We start from the raw sequence: 26,851 nt of genomic DNA on the forward strand, positions 1-26,851 counted from the left end.
CAGTAAACAAGCAGGCACTGTTGATTTGAGGAAAGCAGAATGGGTGTCTAAATTGGGATCCAATCAATCTAATACTCCTGGATGGAGCCCCAAAGCTCTGCCAGATGAACAAAATGCACATCTGTCTTTTCACTCTGAGTTATGGAGTCAAGGAATTCCAGAAATGAAAGGTCTCAGCAATCACCTGCTCTAATATCAGCATCTCTGCCTGTGGGCAGCTGGAACTCTGGGGAACTTGCTGCTCAGAGGACACCCTTGAGGGTTCATGGCAGAAGGAGGCCTGGTCTGAACTTCTTCAGACTTCCTGTCCCTCTCTCTTTGCATTAAATCTTTGGGAATAAGGAAGAACAATGACAGCAAGATGGTAAAATCCAGTCTGCAGAGAGAAACAAGGAGCATCAGCAGAGCTAGAAAGGTTTCCTGGAGGCCTAGGGCTGACCACAGCGTCTCCCCCAGGCTCTTCGTCAAGGCCAGCCCAGGGGACCTTGGAGGCCCTGCTGAGCTGAGGTCCTTGATCCGGGAGGTTGAGACATCTAGGGCTGACAGTGCCCTTCTGCTGCTTCTGGGTGTGTAGGCCATGCTCAGGGACACCCCTGCGTCACTTCAGTGAGGCCATGGTGCCCTGGACAGGTCCGGGCTCTCTGCATCATTCTGTTGGGGTTGAACTCTTCAGTCAGAGAAATTTATTAGTTTTTCAAACCTAATCAATAATACATTATAGTAGTAATGTCTTGTATAAATGTTAAACATATCTAAGGAGAAAAAGAACAGCCCTTAGTCTCACACAGTCACTCGACACCTTCCTTCCACTTCCTCTCTCTGGCCCCTGGCCACATGCACACATGATTTCGCTTGGTTATAATCCAAAGGAGCATATAGTTTTGTATTCAAGCAATAAAGTTTTAATGATACATACATGTATGACACAAATGGCTAGAAAGCAAAATTGGTGCAGGCTTGTAGGGGAGACTTCGTTTTAAAGGGGAGAGACGTGGATGGTGGCACAGGCTGGAGCAATGCATTGGGATGGTGCTTATGGAGATCTTAATAAAATTCCTCCTCTTCCCTTATTATATTGACCCTTTACCAAGTCACAATGAAATGAATGTTACATGTGTTCAGCCTGAATTTGTGCCATTTGAGTTTTTAAGCATTCATGGTACTTAAAGAGAAAGAAACCCAACACGTGCGAAAGCATCACTCATGGCACCAGAAAGGACCCTGGAGATATTACTCTTGACCCATTGAGAAACAAATTGTCCACAGCATTGGAATTATGTAATCAAGCCCTAATTTTTGTATCTCTCTGTCTTGCCATGCAAATTCAGATGACCTCAAACAATAAGTCAATAAGCATTTATCTGCAATTTACCTTGAGACCAGAGCTAGATATTAGGAAGTTCACAAAATGACAGGCCCTGTTCTTACAAATTCCTTGAAAAATGAAATTCAGGCAAACCTACATTAAATGGCCAGTGAATTAGCATATTACATATCTCATTGTCACTATGTTTTCTGCCTATATTCTCCTTATATTGTGGGAAAAAAAAACATTCATTTCTCACAGTTCTGAAGATAAAGTCCAGATCAAGGTGCTAGCGTATCTGGTGACTAGTGAGGGAGGAAGGAGGAGAGGGAGGGAGGAGGAAAAGGAGGGGGGCAGACAGAAGAAAGGGAGAAATCAACCCTGTTCATCCTGAGCAGACAGATGTAACAGCACTGAGCTAATAAACTGCCGGAATGGATACGGTCTAGTCACTGGAACAAAGGGCCATCAAGAGAGGTCACTCCTCCTCTCTGCACCCTCTCAGTATCTTCTTAGCCTAAACTCCTTCTCCCCAGGCCCATCCATGGACTCTGTGCTCATAAGGATGGAGGGTTGCCCTTGACTTGACCTCCAGAGAGCCTTTCCTTCTGTGGCAACACCGACAGAGCCCAGCCTGTGAGCTATGGTATACCTGGGATCTCCTTGAGGCCCTGCTTATCTGAGTGCCTTTGGGCAGGTCACCTAATCTCTCTGACCTTCCCTCTAAGTGTCCTTATCTTTAAACCACACGCTGTGTGATCCACACGCTGTGTGATCTGTAAGATTCCTTCCTACCCAGAATCCCATGACACCATGCTGTCTGTGCCTGCCAACCCCTGTCTCCTTGCCATCCCAAGGCTCTGGGCTCTGTGCTGACTGAGCCCTTGGGACGGCAGCCTCCCCCATCGTCTCCTGCCTGAACTGGTCACAGCTCTCAGCTCTCACACAGTCCTACTCTTGGAGGAAAACAATGACTACCTAACACAGCACAGAGGTTCAATAAACAGGGTGACACTACGTGTTTCAAGTTTGGGCACATCAAGCTGGACTCAGAGGTCATCTTGGGGGCTCATCCTGCACGGTTTTGCAAAACCTGATTAAATCCACCCAACTCGAGTTATGGTTTGGATATGAGGTGTCCCTCAAAGCTCCCGAGTTAAGGCAGGAATGTTCAGAGGTGAAAAGATTAGATGATGACAGCTGTAATCTAATCAGTGAATTAATCCACTTGATGGATTAATAATTTAAATGGGTTCCTGTGTGGTAATTGTAGGCAGATGGGGTGTGAAGGAAGGGGCTGGAGGAAGTAGGTCACTGGGGGCAGGCCTTGGTAATTACATATCTTATTCCTAGCTCCTGATGCTCTTTCCTCTGCTTCTTGGCTACCATGAACTGAGCAGCTTTCCTCCGCCATACCCTTCCGCCACGATGCTCTGCCTCACATTGAACCCAGAACCACCGAGTCAGCCGACCACAAACTGAAACGTCTGAAACCACGAGCCAAAATAAACTTTTCCTCCTCTAACCTGTTCTTGTCCGGTATTTTAATCACAGGGACTAAAAGTTGGTTAACACACCCAGGCCCAGTCCTTTCGCAGTCAAGGATATTTCTGGCCCAGCAGGAGCACCAGAAAACCCTTAGTGGATTCTCTTGTCTGCAGGAAGGCCCTCCTCTGCGCAGCCCATCTTCTTCTCTTCTCCATTCTCCTCCTCCTCCCAGCCCCAGCTCCTGGCTTCTCTTTGTCCTTTTTACTAGCAGCCTGAGCATGAAGGCCCCTCTTCAAGGAGCAAAGAGCACCTCTTGCCGTTATCCATCACAAGGACACATCGGCTGCCTGGACTGAAGAAAGCCCTAGCTAGATCCACACACTTCTTCAACTCTCAAAGGTGGAGGAGAATAGGGTAGAGGAGGCTCACAGCTGCATCTGAGGCTGGAGAGGCAGAGGAGGTGGGTGCAGATGAAGAGATTTGCCTGGGGAGGGAGGTGGGCAGGAAGTCAACTAGTATCAGTGGTCAAAGCACTGAGATGGGCTCCAAGAAGAGGCCCAAATAATGCATCCTGTCCCTCTCCTGAAGGGCTTCTCTGTCTAGCGAGGGAGAGAAGTGCATGAAACAGAACCAGTAATTGCATAAAGCACCCTGAAAAAATGCCTAATGCAGCATCCCAAGGGAGTTCAGGAAAGTCACCATGGATTCTGTCTGGAAAAAAGCAAGGTAGACACTCAAAAGAAAGTAAAATTTGAAGACTTTTGATATTTTTTTCAGTTTTATTTAATAGTGGTGATAGTGACACATCTTTGCCTCCTATCTACAAAGTGGCTTCAAGGCCTTTACTCCATTCCATCCAATTCACTCATATCCACTTACTAAGTGGTTGAGCCTACTATGTGGCAGGTACTGCTGTTACCGCTGTTGACTGGTGACGAGTCCTTGCTTCCCCAATGTTGAGGTATAACACCAGAGAAGCACGCCGAGGCAAGTTTAGAGTGGAAAATAGAAGTTTATTGAAGGACAGCAGAAGAGACTTCAGAAGGCCCCAGGGGTGGGGCACAGGCGGGCCAAAGAAGTAATCTGGGCGGGAAGGACTCCTGAGGCAGCATCTTCAAGTTTGCTGTTCATTAATCTTTCTTTGGGATGGGCTATCTTCAAATCTGCTGGGGGCTGTTTCCTGGACTTCATTAACATTCGGAGAGTTGCTCAACTTTTCCGGGAATTCATTCTCATGGCCTCCGTTTTAGATCTCACTGATATTAGACCCGATTTACCTAACTACACTGACTGCCTAACTTTAAATCTGGCTTCACCGCTGTGGCTCCAGAGGTGGAAAACCCAGATTTCTGGCCTCCAAGAGTTCATCTGGTGGGACAGGAAGGAGCGCAAACATGTGAGAGCAACAAGGGCAAGTGTGAGTGGTGAGGTGGAGCCCCAAGTCACCGTAGCCGGGGAGGGAGTGTGGCACTTACCCAGGGGCCGGGGCAGGGGAGGAAGTCCAGGGCAGAAGTAGAGTGGAGGGCTCTCCTTGATGCTAGAGATGGGTAGGATGAGCTGGGGTGTGACAGAAAGGCAAGATGGCAAAAGAACATTCCAGAACAACCCAAGCAAAGTCAGGGCCCCAGCACAAAGAGAGTGTAGTCAGGACATAGTAGGAAAGAACCAGAGACAGTAGCAGATGCAGGGTCACCCTTAGGACAATCCTGGGGTATGAAGGACCAGTCGAGGAAACATCAGAATTACTTTAAGAGCTTCTTCAAACTACCCACATCCCCACGTACCCATTTCCCCATTTCTAGATCCTTGTATTCCAAGGAGTAAGGTTAGGGTTGAGCTCAGTGGTCCCACAAACTCCTTTTGGAAAGAAAAAAGAAAGCAGCATGCTTCCCCCATGCAATTCTGACTTCCTATCCACACTTCCCCATCCCTGAGGTGAGGATGAGCGTTCCAAGAATTTCAGCCTCTCTCTAATACCCCCAAATCTGAGGTATGATTCTCTTCCAGCTCTTGGCTTCCTTCTGGTCACCACTAACAGTGGTAGGCCCAGGGTTGCCACCTGAGCCTGAAACTTTGGGATCTGCCCTCTTTCAGGTCTCCTGTTCATTTGCTAGGCCTCTCGTGCCATTTGCTAGGTCTCTGTTGGACCTTCTGGCCCTGACATCATCCATGACGTCCACTTGGAGCCTGTCTACACCTCTAGGCCTCAGTCTCTGCGCTCCCTGATCAAGAACCAGGATTGGATGCTTCTCATCCCTGGGCCTGGCCAGGCCTACATATTGCCTCACCTGTCCCAACACTGGAGACTGACACATCCCCAGGTTCCGATGGGACACAGATGAGTGGCAGTCTTTCTTGTGGGAAAGGGAGGGGCTTCTTTCCAAACAGGAATTAGAATACAGGAAGGCACTGAGAGCACACCCCACCATAAAGTGGACGCAACTGGAGAACGTGCAGGAAGTATGGCAGGGCTGCCTTGTGAGGACGGGGCGGGGGAGGAGGGGGAGGCTGGGAGACCCAAGTGGGGCCAACCCTGAAAGGGCCTTGTTTACATAAGACCTTTCTGTGGTCTTTACATAAATACTCCCTGTGAATTTGGGAACCATCAATCCACTTTCTCATTATTTCTGAATTATTGGGCTTCTGCATTCCTAGAAATTTTCTCAATGCTAAAAGGGTCATTTTAAACCTAAGTTGGACCCCCAATAACTAAGATGGTGAGTATTCAGTGACACTCTGTAAAGTAGAGGGAGGTTGGATTGAGCAATACTAAAGAAGCCATGTGAATAGGATATAGTGACTGACTGTGGGGTATATTAGCTAAGGATACTTTTTTTGATATTTTACTATTTTTTTTATCTACACATGACATCACAATGATCTTGGCAATTCATACATTTGTATCATTGGGGTATAATTTCTCATTTTTCTGATTGTACAGATTGCAGAATCACATTGGTCATACAGTCACCTATATACATACATCAATCATATTGTCTATTCTATTCTGCTACCCTTCCTATCTCCCCTACTCCTCCCCTCCTCTCCCATCATTTCTCTCTATCCAATCTAATGTGACACACTTTTTTTTCTTTTTCTCATCACAACATCATATATGTATTCTGTATAATGATGAGGTTCTCCTTCCATCTTCCGTGCAAATCCCCTTCTCCCTCTTTTTTCCTCCCACCTCTCTTCCCTATTTAGTGGTAGTCTGCTAAGGATACTTTTGATTGTCAGAACATTCAATACAAGCTGCAGTAAACTCTAAAGGAAACTGGTTTGCCCACATAATGGAAAGAGTGTGGCCACAAAGCAAACATGGCTCAGCTTGTCCAGACCTCCATCACAAGAAACAGTTTCCTCCTCCACTGTCCATACCCCATCATCATACTCTACGGAGACCAACCTGACCCTACCTCAGGGCCAGGAGGGGGCCACACGCTGAGATAGCCCTCAGCCCATCTCTATGGCAAAAGACTGGGAGTCATGATGAAGCCTTTAGTTAATCAGGGTTCACCACTTGGGCCAGAGGCAGTGCAAATTTCACCCAACCATGAACTAAAATCCTCAGGCTAAAATCTGGGTGCTGTGAGCAACAGAAGGAAGGAATGGATATTGGGCAAGAAGCACACCTTCTCCATCATGGAGGATGAGGCGAGGAAAGACGAGGACACCCCGAAAGTCTCTGGTTCCGAGGATTACGTGGACGTTGTTGTCCATAGCAAAGAAGGAGCAGGCTCCGTGGGCCAGAAAAGTGAGGAGGGCAGTGAATTTGTTGCTGGATTAGAGGAACAAAAAAAACATGTAAGTGGAGATGGTTGATGGTCAGTCAGCTCGAGATCTTTCCGGAAACCCCACACAAAGGAAACCACCACCCAGTGACCCCTGTTTTTCACAACACCACGTTGCATCTCTTTAGCTCTGAAATGCTCCACAGCTATTGATTAGCCATTAGTGATTCCCTCCATCCCTGCATAAGTATTTCCCCTTCCTCTTGAATACCCGGCCTCCAGATGACTGGAAATGGGACTGAGCAGGTGCAGATCAGACGACAAACATTCCTCTTAATGTGAGAAATTAATTTGTGGCTCTAATTGCCTCAAATTCCAAATGGGAAAAAAAAAAAAAAAACCTCCATTCTCACAGCATTCAAAATACAACACAGGCTTTATCTGAATAAAGAAAATAATCTGTCAGGGGGGAGAAAAGGACTTCTGCTGCTAAAATGTCAATCTCACCACATTGTTAAGGAAAAGCAAGTTTAATTACATCCAAGTCTGCATAGAATCATTTCTGAGTGTTGTGCACAGGAGCCTAAAGGTCTAAGATTTCAGACCTGACAAGATAACGTGAAACAAAGGCAACAAGGAAAGAGCAGGCATAATGAGGTGGTCCGGGGACCCGTCCATCGCCTTCGAGAGAGTACCAGAGAGGAAATGTTCTCAAGTTGCCGTTTCCGTCTGTGAAAATGTCACAGAAAATTGAGTCTAGATTCTTTTCCAAAAATACTTTAGATTTTTTTTTTTTTATCGAACACAGCCTTATTGGTTGTTCTATATTCCTGTGTTGTATACCCAGGGAAGTGACCTAGAATTTTCTAATTCACAGATATCAAAACAGGCTGAGGGAAAGTCCCCATCTGGAGTGATCCAAAATGCCAGTAGTGTCTAGGCTTGGTGGACTAGCCCCTATATTGCTCCCAGAAGTCAGGTCCCTGAGCAACCAACTAAAAATAAAAGACAGTTAGCTCTTTACTCTGTGGAAAATCAGCCTACTCTTACCCATCTCCCTTTCTGCAGCCCTCCTCCCTCACCAAGAGAAAAGAATGTGGAGAGAAAAAGCAAGCCTCTGTGCCTATGGAAGCCCCGTGGCATGCCGGGCAGTGTGCACAGAGGGGCATGCCCGCCACAAATCATCCCTGTCAAGGGCACAAGTTATGTTAGCTGAGCAACTGCTCTGCACAGGGTCTGTAAACAGATGTTAGGAGGGATGATTTAGACAGCTCAAAAGACCAGATACTTACATGGCTCTAAGAGATGTACCGCAAGAGGCAGCCGCTAACCGCAGCCAGCTGCAGACATTCCTATGCCCTGCATCCAGGCTGCTCCACAGGATCCCTGCAAAGGGTCTCTTCCTCGTTCCCAGGGACAGCCTGGTGATAACTAGACGAGTTCCCTTTGGAAACATGTGTTTGCCTGCACTCTCTCTTCTTGTTTTCCTTTCCTTCTCTTCCATTCAAACCAAAGCCAATTGCGGAACTCAGTTCTTGACTGGGCATGTCTCCTCATTCCTGTGTTGTCTGTTCTGCAATTTTTAGGAGCATCAATAAAGAGCCAGAAGGAAACAACGGGGAAGTTCAAACATGGAAATATCTTAAGGCAGTAAACTGAAGCTGAATCAACTCTATGAACAATAGTGAAGTAATATGCATAACACACACATGAATATTACAGGCTAAGTCCATCTTCCATAAGGACAATGCTTTGGACCCAAAAGTTGCCTGCAGAGGTTAGAAGATTCCTGCTGGTTCACCAGTGAGTATGTGAGACCCCTGAAGAAGCTCTCTAACTCAGGGTATTATGAAGACAACAAAAAGATTGGCTGAAAGTCAATAATTCTGTACTTTGGAATGTGAACCAACTTAGTACAGTATACACACACTCACACTCACACACACACACACACACACGCTGCCGTTTCACTTTCTGTGGTTTCAGTTACTGGTGATCAATCCTGGTCCAAAAATATTCAATGGAAAATTCCATAAATAAACAATTCATATGTATCCACTGTTCTGAGTAGTGTGGCAAAATCTCATGCAACCTCCCTCCATTGTGCCTTGGATGTCAATCATGCCTTCATGTAGCGTATCCACACCATATATGCTACTGTCTCGTTAGTCCCTCAATAGGAATCTCAGTTGTCTCAGTATCACAGTATCACAGTACTTGTGTTCAGATAACCCTTATTTTACTCAACCTGTGTCAAGATCAATGATGCTGGCAATTTCATTATAGTGTTTTATTATAATTATTCTATTTTTTAATGCTGTTGTTAATCTCCTACTGTGTCTAAATTATAAATTAAACTTTATCATCGGCATGTATGTGTAGGATACACGTGCTATCTATAGGGTGCAGTACTATTCAAGTTTCATGCATCTCCTGGGGAAACATGTCTCCTGTGAATAAAAAGGGATTTCTGTAGAGAGTCAACTGAAGCATAATTATACCACAAACACAATAAGGAACATACAGCAGGTTCTGATATTAACTTCTGATCTTCCCTCATCAAGGCGCTGGTCTTATTTGTATGGTCCTGCAGGGGGTTATTTTCTTCTCACATTACTCGGATCTGTGTCCCAGGCTGTTCTTGTTCTGTGCCATTCTGTGCTGGAATGGTTACTTCCTGATATTAGTGTCATTATTATTAATTTCAGAAAATATCTGCCTCTTGACCTCAGACTTTAGAAAGAGGCTGCATCTCGTGTGGTTAGAGAAGAGGGCTCGCTTTTCTGCCAGGCGTTCTGTCGAGTGCTTAGTCACCAGTCATGGATTACCTCAGGTCTGGTTGTTTCTCCTTTGTGACCGTGGCTTCTCTCTCTGAACACCTCTGCCCGCAATCCCTGTGCTCCTTAGAATTCCTAAAAAAGGAGACTAGGAACCTCGGAGCTTGCTCCTTTTCACAGGAAGAGTGATTTGCAAATCCAGGCAGAAACTGTCTCCCTTCCCCACCCCTGAAAGTCCACTGGCAGCTCCCGGCCTCCTCTGACATGCTGCCTGCTGCAGCCCCGGGTCTCATTATCTGATCCTCTCACACCCTCAATCATTTTAGAACAAACTTACCAAATTTTCCCCGGACCTTAATGAGTCCTTGTACTCTGACTCTGCAGAACAGCATAATTGCATCAAAAACGAAGCCAAGACCATGAGCGTCTCAAGGACACATGATCCTAGATCCTAGGTGATATTTTTGCCCTCATGCACCTTTCCTTTCCAGGGGTTGGTTGAGAATCTACACCAAAAGAATATTTTCCCCTGACTCGGTCTAGCTCTGGATGTGAACAACCTGACAGAGTTGGATCTATTAAACAGCATTGTTTTAAACATGTAAGAAGGTCTCGGGTAACAGCTGGTCTGTGGAGGCGGCGGCAATCATTGATCTTTACAGAGCCCCCTGGATGTTCTTCCCTGAGTTCCTTCTCCTGCCCATTTCCCACTGGTCTTCTTTCTCTTCATGTAGAATTTATTGTCTGATATATGAACATTAAAGATAAGGAACAAAACTGGGTTTTTTGTTTTTTGTTTTTAGTACAAGTCGTTCCTTGGTGTAGGAACTGACTGGATATATTCAGAGGGAATTTAACACAGATAGCATGTTCTGTTGTCCAGATGCATTGACACAAACCCAAGGAACACTAATGCCTGCTCCTCGCTGACAGCTTAGTCAGCTGGTCTTCCTGACTCACCCTGCCCTCAGAGTATCTTGTTCCAAAGCTCCTGCTGAGTTCCCATGACAAGTGACTTCCCTCAACCACAGGTGACTGGGCTTAGGATGACCACCTGATCCAAGCTGGGCAATCAGATTCTCTCTTCTAAGAACCATCATTGAGGGGATGTGGCTCAAGTGGTAGCGCACTCGCCTGGCATCCATGGGGCCTGAGTTCGATCCTCAGCACCACATACAAAGATGTTGTGTCCGCCGAAAACTAAAAAATGAATATTAAAAAATTCTCTCTCTCTCTCTCTCTCTCTCTAAAAAAAAAAAAAAAAAAAGAACCATCATTGAAATACAGAAAGTCTAGCTCTCCTCCTTTTAGTACTTATGCTGGAACATGTTCAAGGATGGGTAAATCATATTTTGTCTATGCGGAAACAGGATGAGTTCGATCCCTTTCCATTGCTCTCACGTGTGCCCTCTCTTGACCTTCTGCCTTTCTAGATAGAGTGACACAGCCTTTGCTCTAACCTTGAACCTCTCAACCTCTGGAACAATAAGAAATGAATCTCTTGTTCTTTATAAATTATTCATTCTCAGGCATTTTGTTATAGCAACACAAATAAACTAAGGCAAACAAATTTTGCTCCTTGAAAACAAAGGGCCTCTGAGAGAATGCTTCTCATCTTAGCCACTCGCCCACCTGGGTGAGGCCATCACTGTTGTCACCAGAAGTCACAATGGAAACCAACCCTTTGCATGCAGGGAATTGAGAGCCTGCACCCCTCGAAGAGCAAATCCAAATGCCTAAAGCACATCATACTAACTTGCAGTGCCATCCATCGTGAGCCCAGTGGTATGCTGGTAAATGTCTTTCCTCGGGGGGAAATAATCCCTGTTTTTAAGTGTCTGCCAATTTCTGTGGTGTAAACAGTTGCTGCTTCCAACATGATATTGCTGAAGAGTGTTTGGAAAAGATACTCACAACTGTCTCTTAGGAGTCAGGAGGGCGGCTGTCCAGCCCATGTTTTTGGATCCATAAGTACTTCTGCCTCCCTTTTATTGCCTCATTCTTGCAACCTCACTCTTGGGTTAGTGGTGTGGAGTGTTGTTACTTCCGCCTTTTATTCTGAACCATTTACATCTCTTATGGAGAAAACATGGAAAAATCATTTTTAAAGCACAAGCTCGTGTTTCTCTGGGGCCCATGGTTCCAGGCTCTCTCAAACACAGAGAGCCTAATAATAGTAACAATGCCTCAGTCTTGGATGATAATTGACAGTGCCTGTGTTGCCTCAATGTCATGCCCTAGTGGCAAGAACATGGGCTTTGCCATCACCCTGACTTGCTTTGGGTCCCCGTGAAAGAGGCACACTTGATGTATCTCAGATTAGCTTCCAACACACAGAGGCAGCGGTTCTGTGTGCAGCCTGACTCTTGGCCATGCGTGTGACAACCAGTGCACCACCCCGCTTTCTAGCCTCTTCTTGCCACTATTCTACGTTCTACTTCTGAGATCAACTTTCTTAGCCTCCATGTATGAACGGGCAGTATTGTCTCCATGCTTGGCTTATTTCACATAACGTAATGTCCTCCAGGTCGTTCATGAGCAATAGATTTCTTTAAGCAAAATGTCACACAATAGTCCTAAAGTAGAGCTGCTCCCCGATAGCTTTTTAAGTTTTTTTGTTTTGTTTTGTTTTGTTTTCAGATCTCTCAAAACATTTTGAAAGAGAAATTAGAACTGGTTGAATTGTAACCAGGCACAGCGGCACATGCCTAGCAAATCAGGAGGCTGAGACAGGAGGATCACAATCAAGGTCAGCCTCAGTAAACTTAGCAAGGCCCCTATCTCAAAATTTTTAAAAAATTTTAAAAAGAATTAAAGGGCTGGGGAAGGAGCTGGGTGGTAGAGCCTGGGTTTAATCCCCTGTGCCAAAATACAAAAGGAACTATTTGAATTGTAATGATGGTCCAAGAGGGCCCTCAAGACTCACACTTTCAGGTCTGGGAAGCCCAGGGCTCTGGGAGGACGCCTGGACACTGCTACATCAGGAGGCCCTTTCTCTGCATGCAGATCACCAGAAAGGAAGGAGAGCCAGGGGCAAAAAAAGATGAGCCAGGAGCTTCCTGCAATAGCTCAAAGGACAGACAGGAAGACCTGAGCTAGCCCCACAGACACCTCATGGGTAAAGACACCAGGACAGACTGGATGCAAGAATCACAGGAGAAGACCAAGCTTCCTCTGATTCTTCACGTTGTGGGATGGATTAAATTATTTGCCATCAGTAAAAAGGGCTCTCAAAAAGAGAAGGAAATGATCCGTTTGGTTTGGGGCATGCCACATGCATTTCTGGGACTATTTGGCTTCCTTCTTTCCTGTGAGCACTTGCCTATCCCAGAGAGAGGAGGCAATTTCCCTCAGGTTCCCACAGGAAATCAGGAGCAAGCAATGACCCCATCTCGCCTCACAGGCAAACACCCAGGAGACACGAATCACAAAAATACACACCAGTTGCAAGGGAACAGGACTTCAGGCTGCAAGCTCTGCTTACCCAAAAGTCACAGACAAATGGTCAAGGTCAATCTTCCAAATAAAGAAATGCTTTCTCTCTGCAGGCTCTATCTTTTTGAGGACTTGGGCTGGCAGCACTGCTCTCAGGCTGAATGCTGTCAGATTGGATAGCTGGCAAATGTTTACCAGGGCCTACTATATTGGGTGAGCCTAGAGGTGACATTACTGGCTCCCCTTAGCATTCAGCCAACTGAAGCCACAGATGAGGTCACACAGACCACTGTTTATCCTCCAGAGTGAGTTCATTTGTTTATCTCGAAGTGGTCCACAGACGGTGACTTCATGCAGTAATGACCAGGGACTCTGTGCTCCATGACCCAGGCTAGCAGCACTTGGCTGTCACAGTTAGAAAGCTGCCACAGAGAGTTCTTCCAGTGCCAATCTTCTTCCTCCCTCTGTTTGCCACTGGATCACCCAAGGAGGCAGATGGTGCACTGCAAACACATCCATAAACCCAGGCAAATGTGAGTCCTGTTGATAATGGAAATCCGATATTGGCCACACCATCACCAGGGACTGCCACTGCAGTGGGACTGCAGGGGAAGAGAGACAGACTGCAGCTCAACCGGGGAAGAACCCAATCCCAGGCAGTGTCATCTGCTGTCCTCCACCAGCCTCTGCTGTGAAACCTCTCTGTGCCTCAGTTTCCACACATTTCCAAAGGGCACCATGATAAATTTCTCCCAGGCTGGATGTAAACATAAAGAGAGATAAGCTGCAGGCAGATGTCAACACAGCAGCTGCCACCATCCCCGATACCCGTAAATGCTGTCATTAAGTCCCATTCCACAAAGGAGTGGGCTGCCCAGGGTTATGAGATGCCCTAGCACATTGATTTTTTTAATCCAGAATTTGAACTCCTTTGTCTATAACAATGCAGAGGGACTTCAGCGTGGGTGGGAATGGACCTATTTCACTTACTCCAAAGCCACTTTGGTTGCTGAGACTAGAAGTGGAGCCCAGCTACATGGCTCCTCTGTGGACACTAGCATTGCCCTGGGCTCAGTCTGCCAGTGTTCATGGGGCACCTACTATGTCCAAAGCATTGTGCACCATGTGTCATGGTGGTGGTAATTTTAACTCCAAAGACGAGCAGCAAGCTCATGGACACCCAGCCTCCATGGCCTTGACCACCAGAAGGAGGACCCAGAACAGGCACACGCACACTTCAAACCAGGACTGTGTTCTATTTCGGCCCTTGGGATTATATAAGGGATTGGCAGGTCTTTAAATCACTCCAAGCTGCTTGACCACGCATGATTCAGAGCTGCTTCAGAGAATACCCTGCCACACAGGACGCTGTTGATCAAAACAAGATTTAAAAGAAAAAACAACAACTTTTCTTTCCATTTCCACTCTATTTCCTAATCAAGAAATGCAGAATCCCAGGAGAAAATCAGCTCTCATTTCTCTCCCCATCTCTGTCTGTCTGTCTCCCCTACGTCTCCCTCTGCCTCCTTCGGTCTCCCTCAGTCTCCTGCTCTCCTTTCCTCTTGCCCCACCCCCTCCTGCTTTTATCATTTTAAGCCGCACGCATGCCATTCTTGGGGGGTTAAAGTCAAATTTAGTCTTCTGCAATTGTTATTCCCTACCCCTTGGCTTAGGAGATGCATTCGCCCTGCGTTTGTAATGCTTCAGTGACTCCCCCTCTCCTCCACGTGTAAACAATGCAGTATATTAAATAGCCTGTGTCTTGCCTTGTATTGAAACAGACGATAAATTAGGACTTCCAGTTCTTGGTTTTTACTGATTCCTAAACCTGCCAGTTACATGCCTGTCCGCCCCACTGAACATTCTCTCTAAAGCCGAGAATGCACAAAGCCCTTGTTCACCGTTCCTCCTGTCTCAGTCGCTGCTGCCGGCTGTCAGTTTCACACCACCAAGCAGATTGTAATTGGCAGGGTGAGGTGCAGAAATAGGGAATGGTTTGAATATGTGGTTTTACACACACACACACACACACACACACACGCATACACACACACAAATCTCTCTCTCTCTCTCTCTCTCTCTCACACACACACACACACACAAATATCTTTCTCTCTCTTACACACCCCCCCACACATACACACAAATCTCTCTCTTTCTCTCTCACACACACATACCACGCACACACATGACTTTCTTACCACATTCTGCATATTTAGGGACTTGATATGTGAAGCTTCTAATCAGAATCCACAAGGGCTGCCCTAATTTTCCGGCCCATGGGTTGGAAGCAGAGAAAGGAAACACAATGCAGCACCAGCGCCGCCTGGTCCCGAGCAGGGCCTGCTGGGTCCTGGAGGGATGTCAGCCTTGGGAATGCGCCCTGTTGGGAGTCAGCCCAGCGCTTCCTGGGGAGCCTTCCCCCGGGGATCTGATATCCCCAGGCTCTCAAGAGTCCCAGTCAGCCTCCCCAGCCTACAGTGCCCTCCTGGAGCAAGGAGAAGACTCTGTAAAGGGGACTCTAGCTCACAGACTCTTGGGTAGTTTTTATGGGCCCTTTTCTTCAGCAGAAATCAAAGCTCAGCATCAATCTCACCACCCAGTAACTTGGCTCTTTTGGAGCAAGGTTGCTCGGTATTGGCACGGTTGACATTCCCAGTATTGGCACGGTTGATATTTTAAACCAGACAATTCTTTGTTGTAGGGGCTTAGCAACAACCTTGTCCTCTACCCACTAGATGCCAGTAGCATCTGCCCCAAGTTGTGACCATCAAAAATGTCTCCAAACATTGACCAATGGCCCCTGCAGGGCAAAACAGCCCTGACTGAGAACCGCAATAACAGAGATATATTTAGTTTTAGAACCTCAGACCCAAAAAGGACTAGAGGGTTCCTTGTGGCTCTCAAAGTATGGTTCCCAAGCCAATAGCACTAGCAAAGTCAATAGCTGCTCTGAGACCCAGACTTGTCATTGTTAAGACCACGGCGCTTACCACCACGTCACTCCCACGTTCACCACCCTGGAAACCGCCACGTCGCCGTCCTCCCGGCTGCTTCCTCTCCACCCCGTTACCCCTCTCGCCACTTTTCTGAGTTGCAGAGTTTCATGCTTGTGTTCCATTCTTATTTCCCTTTCCAGATATCGTCCACTCATGAGGCTGAGTTCCACAGTCTCCGTTCTGCTCCCTTGTGCCTAGTGGTGGGGTGTGCAGCAGTGCAGGGGTGTGAGTGTGGGTCTGCGTGGGTGGCATCTGGGTTTGTGTCTACGTGTGTGCATTTCTACGACTGTGGCTACGTGCAAGCATCTTAGAACGTGTGCATGTGTATCTGCTCGGGCTGCCATAATAAACGCCACAGACTGGACTGCTGAAACACCAGGAGTGTGTTGGCTCATGGTTCTACCGGCCACTAGTGTGAAATCAAAATGTAGGCAGGTTTGGCCTCCTCGGAGGCCTCCTTGGCTTTATGCTGGCCATCCTTGACATCTCTTCCTCTGTGCAGGCATGATCCTGGTGTCGCTTCCTCTTCTGATAAGGAAACCGATAGGGAACAGACAGACGTGTGTGGTGGCAACTGTGGTCATGAGGATGAGGGAATGATTCTATAAACGACACCCACTGTGCTGACCCCTACTTGCTTTCTTTTCTAAAAAGCAGTTTACCTGCACCCCTGCCTGGCTGATATGTCACACTCCTCAGCAAACAACCTGTTACCTGCAGGGGAAATGCAGGCCCAAAATGTAGATAAGAAGAACACAAGTTACCTTGAGGAGGGTGGGACTTTTGTGACCCTTACCCAGACTAGATCCCAGAACTTGGAGAGATAAGGATAATTCCCCCTAACCATAAAATCTGTAAGAATAGGTTCCAATTAGAATAGTCAGCATGAGCCAAAGTGACTGAGAAATGTGCAGTTGGGACTTGAAATCCTGATGTCAGCCTGCTGTCACTCAAAAGTCAAACGGTAGACCTAGGCCAGATGCTCTGGAAAATTTCCTGGAACCCCAATAAAACCGGAGGGTAGGAGAGGCACACGGTCCCTCTCCTCTCTGAGAGAGTCCCTTTCTTTCTCTTTTCCTAACCCTTCAATAAATTCACGCCTGCTACTCTGAGCAGCATGTCTGAAATCCTTCTGGCCTGATTGCAAGAATCAGGGTAAAAGGAGCCTCTACCCTGCCCCAGCCCTGTGACAGACACCAGCCACACTAGATCAGGGCCCACTTCAAATGGCCTCATTTTAACTTAACCGCCTCTTTACAGTCCCTGTCTCCCAAACACAGCCACAGGCTGAGGTGCAGGGCCTGGGAATTCAACATGTGAACTGGGGTGGCACAGCTTAGCCCCTCACAGCACCTACGAAGGGGAGCGAGAGATGGAAGCAGAGGGTTTTCACCACTGAGGGGCCACACCCATCCACTCTCAGGTCCACATCTCTGGATGCAGGATCCACAGCCTGTGACAGCCACTGGCAGCCTGTCCCTTAGTTTAAGGGACAGTGGCAGACTTGGCTCTTGTAAGGCAGATTTTAGGCAGGCAGAGACTGACATGTTCCTTCTTTCAGAAAGACTGACTATAAAAATTCATGTCTTGGGACTTTGCAGAAAATATGAATGTTAAACCAGGGTCATTTGATTGACTATTTTTGACTAAAATTCAATAGTCCCACAGTTGTTAGAACTAAAAACAATAATTTTCACATCAGGTGGACAGAGCCTCTGACCCCTAGTCTTGTATGAACATTAATAGTTTAAAAATAAATAGTAAAATGAATAGAATTTTTAGCTCAGAATCTCAGAACTTCTGTCTGATTCAGATCCTGTCTTAGTTAAGTTTGGATATACTTGGGTCATGTAGGAGACAGGATGGCCCAGGCTGCAAATTCACAACAGAGCTCAGGAAAGGACCCAAGAGTCCTGACTTTGACCCACATGGTTATGTTCAGCCAGGTTTTATCCAGTTGAATGGCATAATAGGGTCTTCCTTGACAGACACCTTGGGCAGAAGAGGCCCCTCTTGGCCCTGGGTTCAGCAACGCTGAAAAGCTGGGATGTAGAGCTAGGCCACCATTCCCACCAGCTTGAGTTTCTGTGAGCTTCTAGAAATGGGAGGATTCTATTCCCAGGTGAGGTTTACTCAACACACCTTTAGAGAGGGGTCGGTACAGCCCCAGATAAAATAGATAAAATCTAGAAGCCTGAAGAGTAGTATGTCCAGATGAAATTTTCATATTTTTTTTTCATAATCAAAAGGGGAGGAATGTTGGTGAGTTCACAGGGTTCAACTCAAATTTACGGTAGCTGTCTTGGGAATACCCAAGGTATCTATGGGACATAGATGGGACATCTATGGGACTCAAGGCACTGCTGGAGAAAGAAGGCAGAGCTTCCAAGAGCTTCTGTGTCATTTAAGACCTGGAAGATCAGAGTGTGCCCTTGTCTCCCTCCTGAGTCAGAATCACATGTGCACTTCTCCATGGCTGCTGGTCTTCACAGGGAAGATTCCTTAACATCAGAAATGATTTCTTTATTAAAAACAAACAAACAGAAAACAGCGTCTCTGTCGATGATCAGCACTTACTAAATACGCCTGTTTATTTTCCAATCATTCCCACTCCTAGCGAGTGAAAAGCGGTCCTGAGAAAAATAACTGCCTGAAGGCCACCCAACCAAAGCCGGCAGACCTTCCTTCCCGCAAAAGCAGTGGGCCTCTCGCAGGACGCAGCAAAAATCCGTGTCATGAATCTGGGACAGAACAAGTCAGGGTGTGTCTGTGAGCTGGTGGCAGCCACAAGCTGTTTGCTTGGTTCAAGACAAATAACAGAAATCGAAAGTAATCACTTAAAAACACTCACAGTAATCTGACATCGCAGTTTCGTTTCTGTTGACTCAAACAATAAAATATCGGGTTTGAGTTTTGTAAGTCTGCATGTTTTTTAATTTCATTTTTCTAATTACTCAATGTTATTATATTTTACAAAATTATCAATCCATAATGGACTGGAAATATTTTTTAAAGTCCTTCACCAGACATTTGAGAAGTACTTCAGGAAGGATAAACATCAGCTTGATATAAACAGCAATAACTAATATCCTCACTGGTGCTTATTATGTACCAGGGCTTGCAACATAAACTCAGTGACTCCTCACAGCTTCCTATAAGGTAGGAACTACCACTGTTCCAACTTCACAGATGAGGAAACTGAGACACAAAGAAGATAAAGTACTTTTCCCATATTGCACAACTGGCCTTGAGGCTGAGACAGGAATCCAGGCAGTGTGGCTCTTGAGTCTATGCTATTAACCTCTGCCATGACACTCTACAATGTAAACCAAACTGATTATTATTATTATTATTATTATTATTATTATTATTATTATTATTATTGATGGGGCAAGGGAATGTTGGGGATTGAATTCAGAGGCTCACTACCACTACGCTACATCCCCAGCTTTTTTTTTTTTTTGACAGGATCCCACCAACTTGCCCAGTCTGGCCTCAAACTTGCAATCCTCCTGCTGGGGTTACAGACATGCACTACCATGCCCAGCTCCAACTTGATTCTTATATAAGTGGCAAAATATTTTAAAAATTAAAAAAAAAAGAGATTAACATCAAAACTGGAAAAGGAAGGTTCTGTGGGAGGAAGGAAGGCAGAGCATGTACATGGTAAGTGCCCGTGTCAGGTTTCAAGGGTCTGAGCGTGTTCTAAGCTGTAATCAGGTAAGCAGTACATATGGATGTTCAATCTATTTCTGTTTAACTGCACACACATATTTTACACATCTTTTATGTGTAGAATACATTTTACAATTTTTTAAGGTTTTTTGTTGTTGTTATTGTTGGGTTTTTTGTTTGTTGGAAGGAATTAAGGAGCTGTCAAACAATGGTCCCAACAGTCCCTAGTGAAGGTGAGCGCCCCCTAATGGAACAAATGAGTATAGTCACTCTCTTCCATCAGACACGCAGCAGGTAGAAGATACAAAAACCTTGAGGCTTCCTTCTATTGTCCAGAGTCTTTCTTCCTTAAAATGCATTCTGGAATTTGCAGTAAAGAGGAAGCCCACATAACTTGAGATATTGAACCAACATTTCTAGAAAGCAATGCAGAATTAACATTTAAGGCTGACAGAAATGCCACACTGAGAAGATATACAAGAGCACAATTTTCAGTGACAGAAGGCATTAAGGATCTTCTTGATTTCTTGTGAGCACTTTCACTGTGTGTGACATGGGTGGGGTGGGGGGCCACTCCAGGAAACAAGTGAAGCTACTTGCTTCAGAGAAGACTGTACTGAAATGTGGTCCTGAATGAGGTTCTTCCTGGTGTGTGGTGAGGTGGCCTTGCTACCCAGAGCCTGGACCTGGAAGGTTTGAACCATTTCTGAGTGTCTCAACAGGAAGCCTTTGAGATGGAGACCTAGATCTCTAATCACCAGGATAGCTGAGCTGATGTGCAGGGCAAGTCAACAAGCATGTGCCCCAGAGGCCACAGATTCTCAGGCCCCACACCAAATCAGCTGAGCCAGGACCTTTCTGTGAGTAGAACCCAGAAATCTGTGTTTCTGGAAATCGTGCCCCCACCCCATGATTGCAATTGAGGCATCTGGGGCCATGTTAAATCAATTAGGCAAGTTAGGAGCGAAGATTTTTCAATCATGCATTTGCCAGTCATAGGGCCTTAAACAAGTTATTTAACTTCACTGAGCCCAACAGTCCCCATAAAACTGGAGAATGATATTACTGCTCTGAGTTATGGGGAAGATTTAATTAGAGATTATATATACAGTGACTGGCTATGATAAGCACTCAAAATTTAGCTTCATTTATTTGCTATCATTTATGAGTATCTACAATATGCAAAGCAATGTGGGGAAGAGTGGAAGAGAAACACAAGAATGGTGCCCAACACAGTGATGCACACCTGTAATCCCAAGGACTTGGGAGGCTGAGGCGGGAGGATCACAAGTTCAAGGGCAGCCTTGGCAACTGAGCAAGACCCTGTCTCATATGAAAAGGACTGGGGATGGAGCTCAGTGGTAGAGTGCTCCTGGGTTCATTCCTAGTACCAGAACACACACACACACACACACACACACACACAAACAGAAGACCCCTGCCTTTGAGGAACATATATCTAGTGGAGTTGCTTTTAAAGCTTTCCTATAAACCTTCCAAGTAGATTAATTCTCATCTTTTTCCAGGGTTATCAAAGCAATCCCAGCCCCGTTGAAACCCCTAATATCCAAGAGATGCCTTTACATGTGGAAGGTGAGAGAGCTACTGAGAATGTGTTTAAGCCAAAAAGTAACCTCCTTTAAACACGTTTAGGTGCTGTGGTGACTATCAATTGACCAAACCTGAACAGCCTGTGCCCTGTTCCTCCCAAGGAGCCCTTGGTGCAATGGGAAGCACTCCTTGGGGACTACGTGACAGTGCAGTGGCCACTGTTCATGGATCTCTTCCAAATTCCCCTTCCTGGGATGTGGCTCCCAGAACCCCGCTGATGTCTATCTACCCAGAGAGGAGGGCGCTAGGGAGGCTTTCCCAGCTCCTCTAACATGGCCTACCAGGCCCTTGAGTGCCCTGCACTCGGGAGGGGAAACAGGCCCACATTGAGAGCACCTGGGTTCCTCCAGTTCTGAGGGGTAAGGTTTTGGATTACTCTCGATTCCCTATGCCAAGGGAGGAATATCAGTAACAGCTTTATTTCAAAATGATCATGAATTCAGAAATCATGCCTCGGGTTTCTAAGACTGCATAATGTTTCAAAGAAATGACTCCAACAAAACAGACCTAGGGAAGGCTAAAAAGTTGTACCCTGCTCTCATCTGAACTCCTCCCACACCTGTGTCCACTCCAGAGCTAAGCAGCATCACCCTGGGGCTGACAGAAAGAAGTCCAGAGCCAATTCTCCCTCTGTTCTGAACCTGCTTGGGGTTGATATGCACAGGGTTTATTTAATTCACAAAACCTCACAGTAAAATTACAGACTACAGAGAAGCACAACAGTAGAGAGCTGGTGAATACACTGAAGTAAGAACTTTATCGTGAATTATGTTAATTATGTCAAGAAGAAATTTAAATCAAGATTTTCCAAGGAGGAACAATAGTCAAACAATCCATCTTCAATTAAGTGGCAACTGATTATTAGGAAAGAGTTATAGTTGCTAGTTATCATGCTTAACTTGGTACGGTGAATCTCAATGAGTTCTCTGGGTAGTTTTTTTAAATGTCGAGGCCAGACTCTACCCCCAGACGAACTAAATAAGAATTCCCAAGTGTAGGGCCCAAGCATCAGTATTTTTTTTAAAGATCCCCAAGTAGTTTTAATGGGCAGCTTGGGTTGAAAGCCGCTGCCATAGTTAACAGAGCTTAGTTACCTGAAGAGGTAAATGCTGCTTTTAAAGCAATTTGGCTTTTTCCCTTGAGCACCAAAGAATCATGTTGATTAATTAACATTTTCCAAACAACAGCAATGAATTAACTGCTGCTAATTTTCAGGCCATGGAATTAGACACGACTCCTGGACATCAGATTCATCTCCCCAGACAGCAGCTTGAACACAGATTTCTGAGAACGAGAGCTTGGCAAACAACAATCAGAGATAGGGTGACCTCAACTGAGCAAGCAATGCTGTAGGGAGCAGAAAGACAAAGCTACAAGCTTATTTCCACATTCATTAAAATCTTTACTGTGTACCAGGAACTGTGTAGAGGCCAAGAGACTCTGAGATGAAGGGAACTGGCCGATGCCCTCATAGAAACCGACAGTTCAGTGGAGGAGGAAAGGTAGACAAAACTTCCAGCCACACAGTAGGTGACCAAAGTTCACAGCAGGTCCTTGGGGAGCCCAAGGAGGAAGCACAGAGGCTCAGGAAATGGGAGGATTCCTGGAAAAAGCAACATATGAGTTGAGTCTGGAAGAGTGACTGGGGACTGAAGGCTGGGCAAAGGGGAGGAAGAGTATGCCCAGTTCTGGGGACAGCATAAGTGACAGGTAACACTGGAAAGACAGGCAAGGAAATGACAATGCCATCTAAGGAGGTTGAACTTCACCTCGGAGGGGATGTGGTTACTGATGGATTTCAAGCAGGGTATCATCAGAGTCCCATTTAAAATGATCACCCTAGCAACGTGGAGAGCCTTGCTACTTGAAGCGTGGTCCACGGCATCATCAGCATCATCCAGGAGTTTGTTGGAAAGAAGAAATCTTAGACCCCATCCCAAACACACTAAACCAAAATCTACATTTTAACAAGCTACCCAGAGGATTCATGTGCACATTAAAGTTTGAGACATAGAGTTAAAGAGAAGATATTTTCATGAGGAAGAGATGAAACTTTAGGAAGGCCATTTAGGAGACTAGAGTAAAATTTTAAGAAAATTAACCATCTCTTAAAACAGCTCTTTAACTACACCTTTGGAGAAGGGATTCTACGTGTAGACTGTGCTCCAAGACATCCAAGTGATACGTGAAACATTAAAGCAATGCGTGTGGGCTGGGGATGTGGCTCAAGAGGTAGCACGCTCGCCTGGCATGCGTGCGGCCCGGTTTCGATCCTCAGCACCACATACAAACAAAGATGTTGTGTCCGCTAAAAACTAAAAAATAAATATTAAAATTCTCTCTCTCTTCTCTCTCTCTCACTCTCTCTTTAGGGAAAAAAAAAGGCAATGCGTGTACAGGTACTCTGAGCTTCTCCTCAATTTACTTTCTTTTTCTATCAGGGTAGCCAAAATCCTATAGACGGAGCTGTACCACAGCTCACGGGCACTAGAATGTGCAATGGTATCTGCTGTCACTTGCACATGTTCTGAATGTAGCCCCTAAGGTTTCATGTGTTGGAAGCCTGGTCCCCAGTGGGGTGCTGTGAGAGGTGATGGGACTTTAAAAGGAAAGGTTTAGTGGAAAGTAATTGGGCCACTGGGGGCACCATCCTCAGAAGAAATTAATGTAGTTCTCGCGGACCCTGGTTAGTTCTTGTGAACAGGTTCTATAAAAGAGCAAGACCGGCCCCTCCCAGGTCTCTGGCTGTCTTCCCGTCCCACAATGTGATCTCTCACTCTCTCTGGCTCTGCAGTCCTGACATTATGGCCATGATGTGATTGCATCCAGGGCAGCCCTCACAAGAGCCAGTGAAATGCTGTTTGGACTTTCCACCTCCCAAAATGTGAGCTAAATAAACATCTTTCTTTATTAAAATCTTTTTCTTTATAAAGAGATAATAAAAAACTCTTTCTTTATAAAGGATCCAGCCTTAAGTATTTTGTTACAACAACAGAAAACAGATGAAGAGACTATTTACTATGGAACTTCAGGTACAGCCCGAAAGAGGTGAGGTTCCTTCGTCTGGTTTTGACAATGGGCACAAGCCATCATTAAAGACTGTGGTCTTTCCCTCTGTTATCTCAAAGCCTATGAATGAGGTGGGCATTGCCTTGATGTGGAGACACAGAGACCCAGCTAAAATCGGTGAATTTTACAAATGCTGCTTGTGAGTGCTGAGAGAGAGGGATCTGGAAAAGAGAGAAGAGGTTGTGTGTCCTGGGGTGTTCTCTGGTGGAAAAAGTCTCCTTTGTCCATGGGCCTTCGTGACAGTGGGACCAGACTGGGGACACTCAGAGGCAGAACCAGGGGCGTTCCTTTTCATAAGAAAATAAATAGCCTCTCCTAGAAGTGAATCTGGAAGAATTTGAAAGAGGGAGTGTGGCCTACTAGGTAAAAAGTAGGGGGTTTAAAGGGACAAACAAGCAATTAGTCTATAAATAAGCACAAGTGTACCTCATCTTTAACAATCAGCATGTTATTGAACAGGGTGTACAAATTGGACTCGGGTTAAATTAAACCTATTTTAAGCCCATTCTGGGAATTTGCTATTTAAAGGAATCCTTTGTAGAGTGGATAATCACCCACTAATGAAGCTTTTGTTACATCTAGAGTTCTACAAAACCGAAGTTCCCAAACCAACTATGCCAGAAAGATCACCCCAAAGATATCTAGTGAGTTCAACTTCTCCGTGTGCCAGAGAGCTGAGCCCAGAAGGGTTGAGAAACCCACCCTCAGACAGCGGCAAAGTCCTACCCTTGGAGAAGTGGGGAAGTAGACAGACAAAAGAACATCGTACCACGAGGAGGGGAGTGTTCACGTGAAGCAGATGGGCTGGTAAGGAGGAGCAGGTTTGTCCGTGGGCAGCAGGTAGGAGATGGACAGAGAGAGGATGAGTGGCCACAAAGGATGGGGAGAGAATACATGACAAAATCCTTCTTCACTTCTCTCTACCTCAGGATTTCTAGTGCTGGTATCCAGAGTGTTTCAAAATACCATCAATTCAATGACCGGTGGGGCATCGGTGAATTCTTAACCAGCTGGAGAGATGGTGAGAGCAATGGAAGAGATAAGGAATTCAGTGTTAATCGAGTGATTGTGCAGACCTTTACTTTCAGAGCCAAAAGGAGGTGGCCTTCTGTGCTGGATTTCTTGAAAAGATAGAATCTAATGGGAAGTTGAAAGATGGAGAAAGTTAGGTGATTTAAAAAGGGGGTGGAAAAAGCCAATCAGAGTTAAATCCAGAGGCATGGCTACTTAAAAATAACCCTGGCTCCTCCCCCATCTCCCGCTTCTCTTTAGACCAGGCACAAGTTATAGACTTTAAAATAAAAAGAGCTGTTCATCCACAGCTTGGGGTGAGTACTCCAAGAAAGGGCCCAGGAGACGAGCTGAGGACCAAGCAAGTTCTACCTCCCAGGAGCCATGTAAGACCATCACAGCCTCCTCAGGAACTCAGTTCCCATAGAGCAAAATGCACCCTTCCCACAGCCCAAGGTTGAATGAGAAAGAAATTATTCACTCGCTCAATGAATATTTGTTGAGTCTTGTTATGGTTTGGATGTGAGTGGCCCCCAAAAGCTCATGTGTGGAAACAATGCAGGAATTTTCAGAGGTGAAATGATCAGATTATGAGAGTGTTAACCTAATTGATGGACTGACCCACTCCTATGGACTCACTGGGCAGTAACTGTAGGCAAGTAGGGTGTGGCTGGAGGAAGCAGGTCACTGGGGATGTGCCTTTGGTGTATATATTTTGCCCGTGATGAGGGCAGGCTCTCTGATTCCTGGTGCCATGTCCTGAGCTGCTCTCCTCCTCCACATCCTTCCACCATGATGTTCTCCCTCACCTTGGGCCAGAGCAATGGAGTCAGTTGTCTATGGACTGAGACCCCTAAAACCATGAGTGCAAAATAAACTTTTCCTCCTCTATATTGTCCTTGTGAGGTCTTTTGGTCATGCCACCAAAAAAACTAACACAAGTCCCTCATACTGTTGCAGAGGAGGCTTGAGAATCTCTCCTTCACTTTTAGGATGGGTTTCCTTGGGTGGGAAGATTAGGGGAAATACTCGGAGACAGTGCTGCAGAGAAAATCTAAACATGAGGAAGCAGGCCTCCATCTAAATAAGTTGGACCCATGGAAGACACAGGCCGGGAGGTCTTGTAAAGGCAGGGGATACAGAAGAGCCAGTCCAGTGAATCAGAAGAGAAATTAAGGGATGGAAAGGAATCTAATAGATGGAACAACGAAAGGGTCAGAGACAAGTTGAGTCAAAAGAAGCTCCATCTAGATTTCAACCCAGATCAGGACCAGCTACTTCTGGACAGCTTTTAAGAGTTCATGGAGGGCTGGGGATGTGGCTCAAGCGGTAGCACGCTCGCCTGGCATGCGTGCGGCCTGGGTTCGATCCTCAGCACCACATACAAAGATGTTGTGTCCGCCGAAAACTAAAAATAAATAAATAAATATTAAAAAAAAAAAGAGTTCATGGAACTTAGCAACTGACCCGTGTCTGCTTTTTGTCTTTATTTTTCCTGTGTCAGTTTCTCAGTAGTTACGATCAGCAAAAAAAATATGCTCAGGATTCTGCATTTACTGGGAAAGGGTCAGAAGGAATAAAATGTGCCGCGCCCTGTCTGCAAGGTCATAACAAGACAGGGCATCAAAAAAGAAGAAAGGTCCAATTCTTGGAATTCTCAAAAGAAAAATCAAGGTCCAAAGGCCGTCCCTGGGATCCAGAAGTGCTCTCAGAAAACTGTGTCCCCAACAAAGGCCCCTGGCTGGA

At 45.8% G+C, this 26,851-nt stretch overlaps 1 long non-coding RNA gene across 1 annotated transcript; it reads right to left on the bottom strand.

Annotated features, from left to right (window-relative positions):
- Positions 1-3,767: 3,767 nt before the first annotated feature.
- On the bottom strand, positions 3,768-15,238 carry LOC125616375. The gene is made up of 5 exons (XR_007347001.1): positions 14,942-15,238; positions 7,821-13,497; positions 6,430-6,575; positions 4,270-4,351; positions 3,768-4,162 (listed from the first exon to the last, which is right to left on the bottom strand). It is a non-coding gene; the product is annotated as an uncharacterized LOC125616375 (long non-coding RNA).
- Positions 15,239-26,851: the final 11,613 nt, after the last annotated feature.

Source organism: Marmota marmota, unplaced genomic scaffold (assembly GCF_001458135.2).
Source record: "Marmota marmota marmota unplaced genomic scaffold, marMar, whole genome shotgun sequence".
In the NCBI taxonomy this organism is placed as follows: Eukaryota; Metazoa; Chordata; class Mammalia; order Rodentia; family Sciuridae; genus Marmota; species Marmota marmota.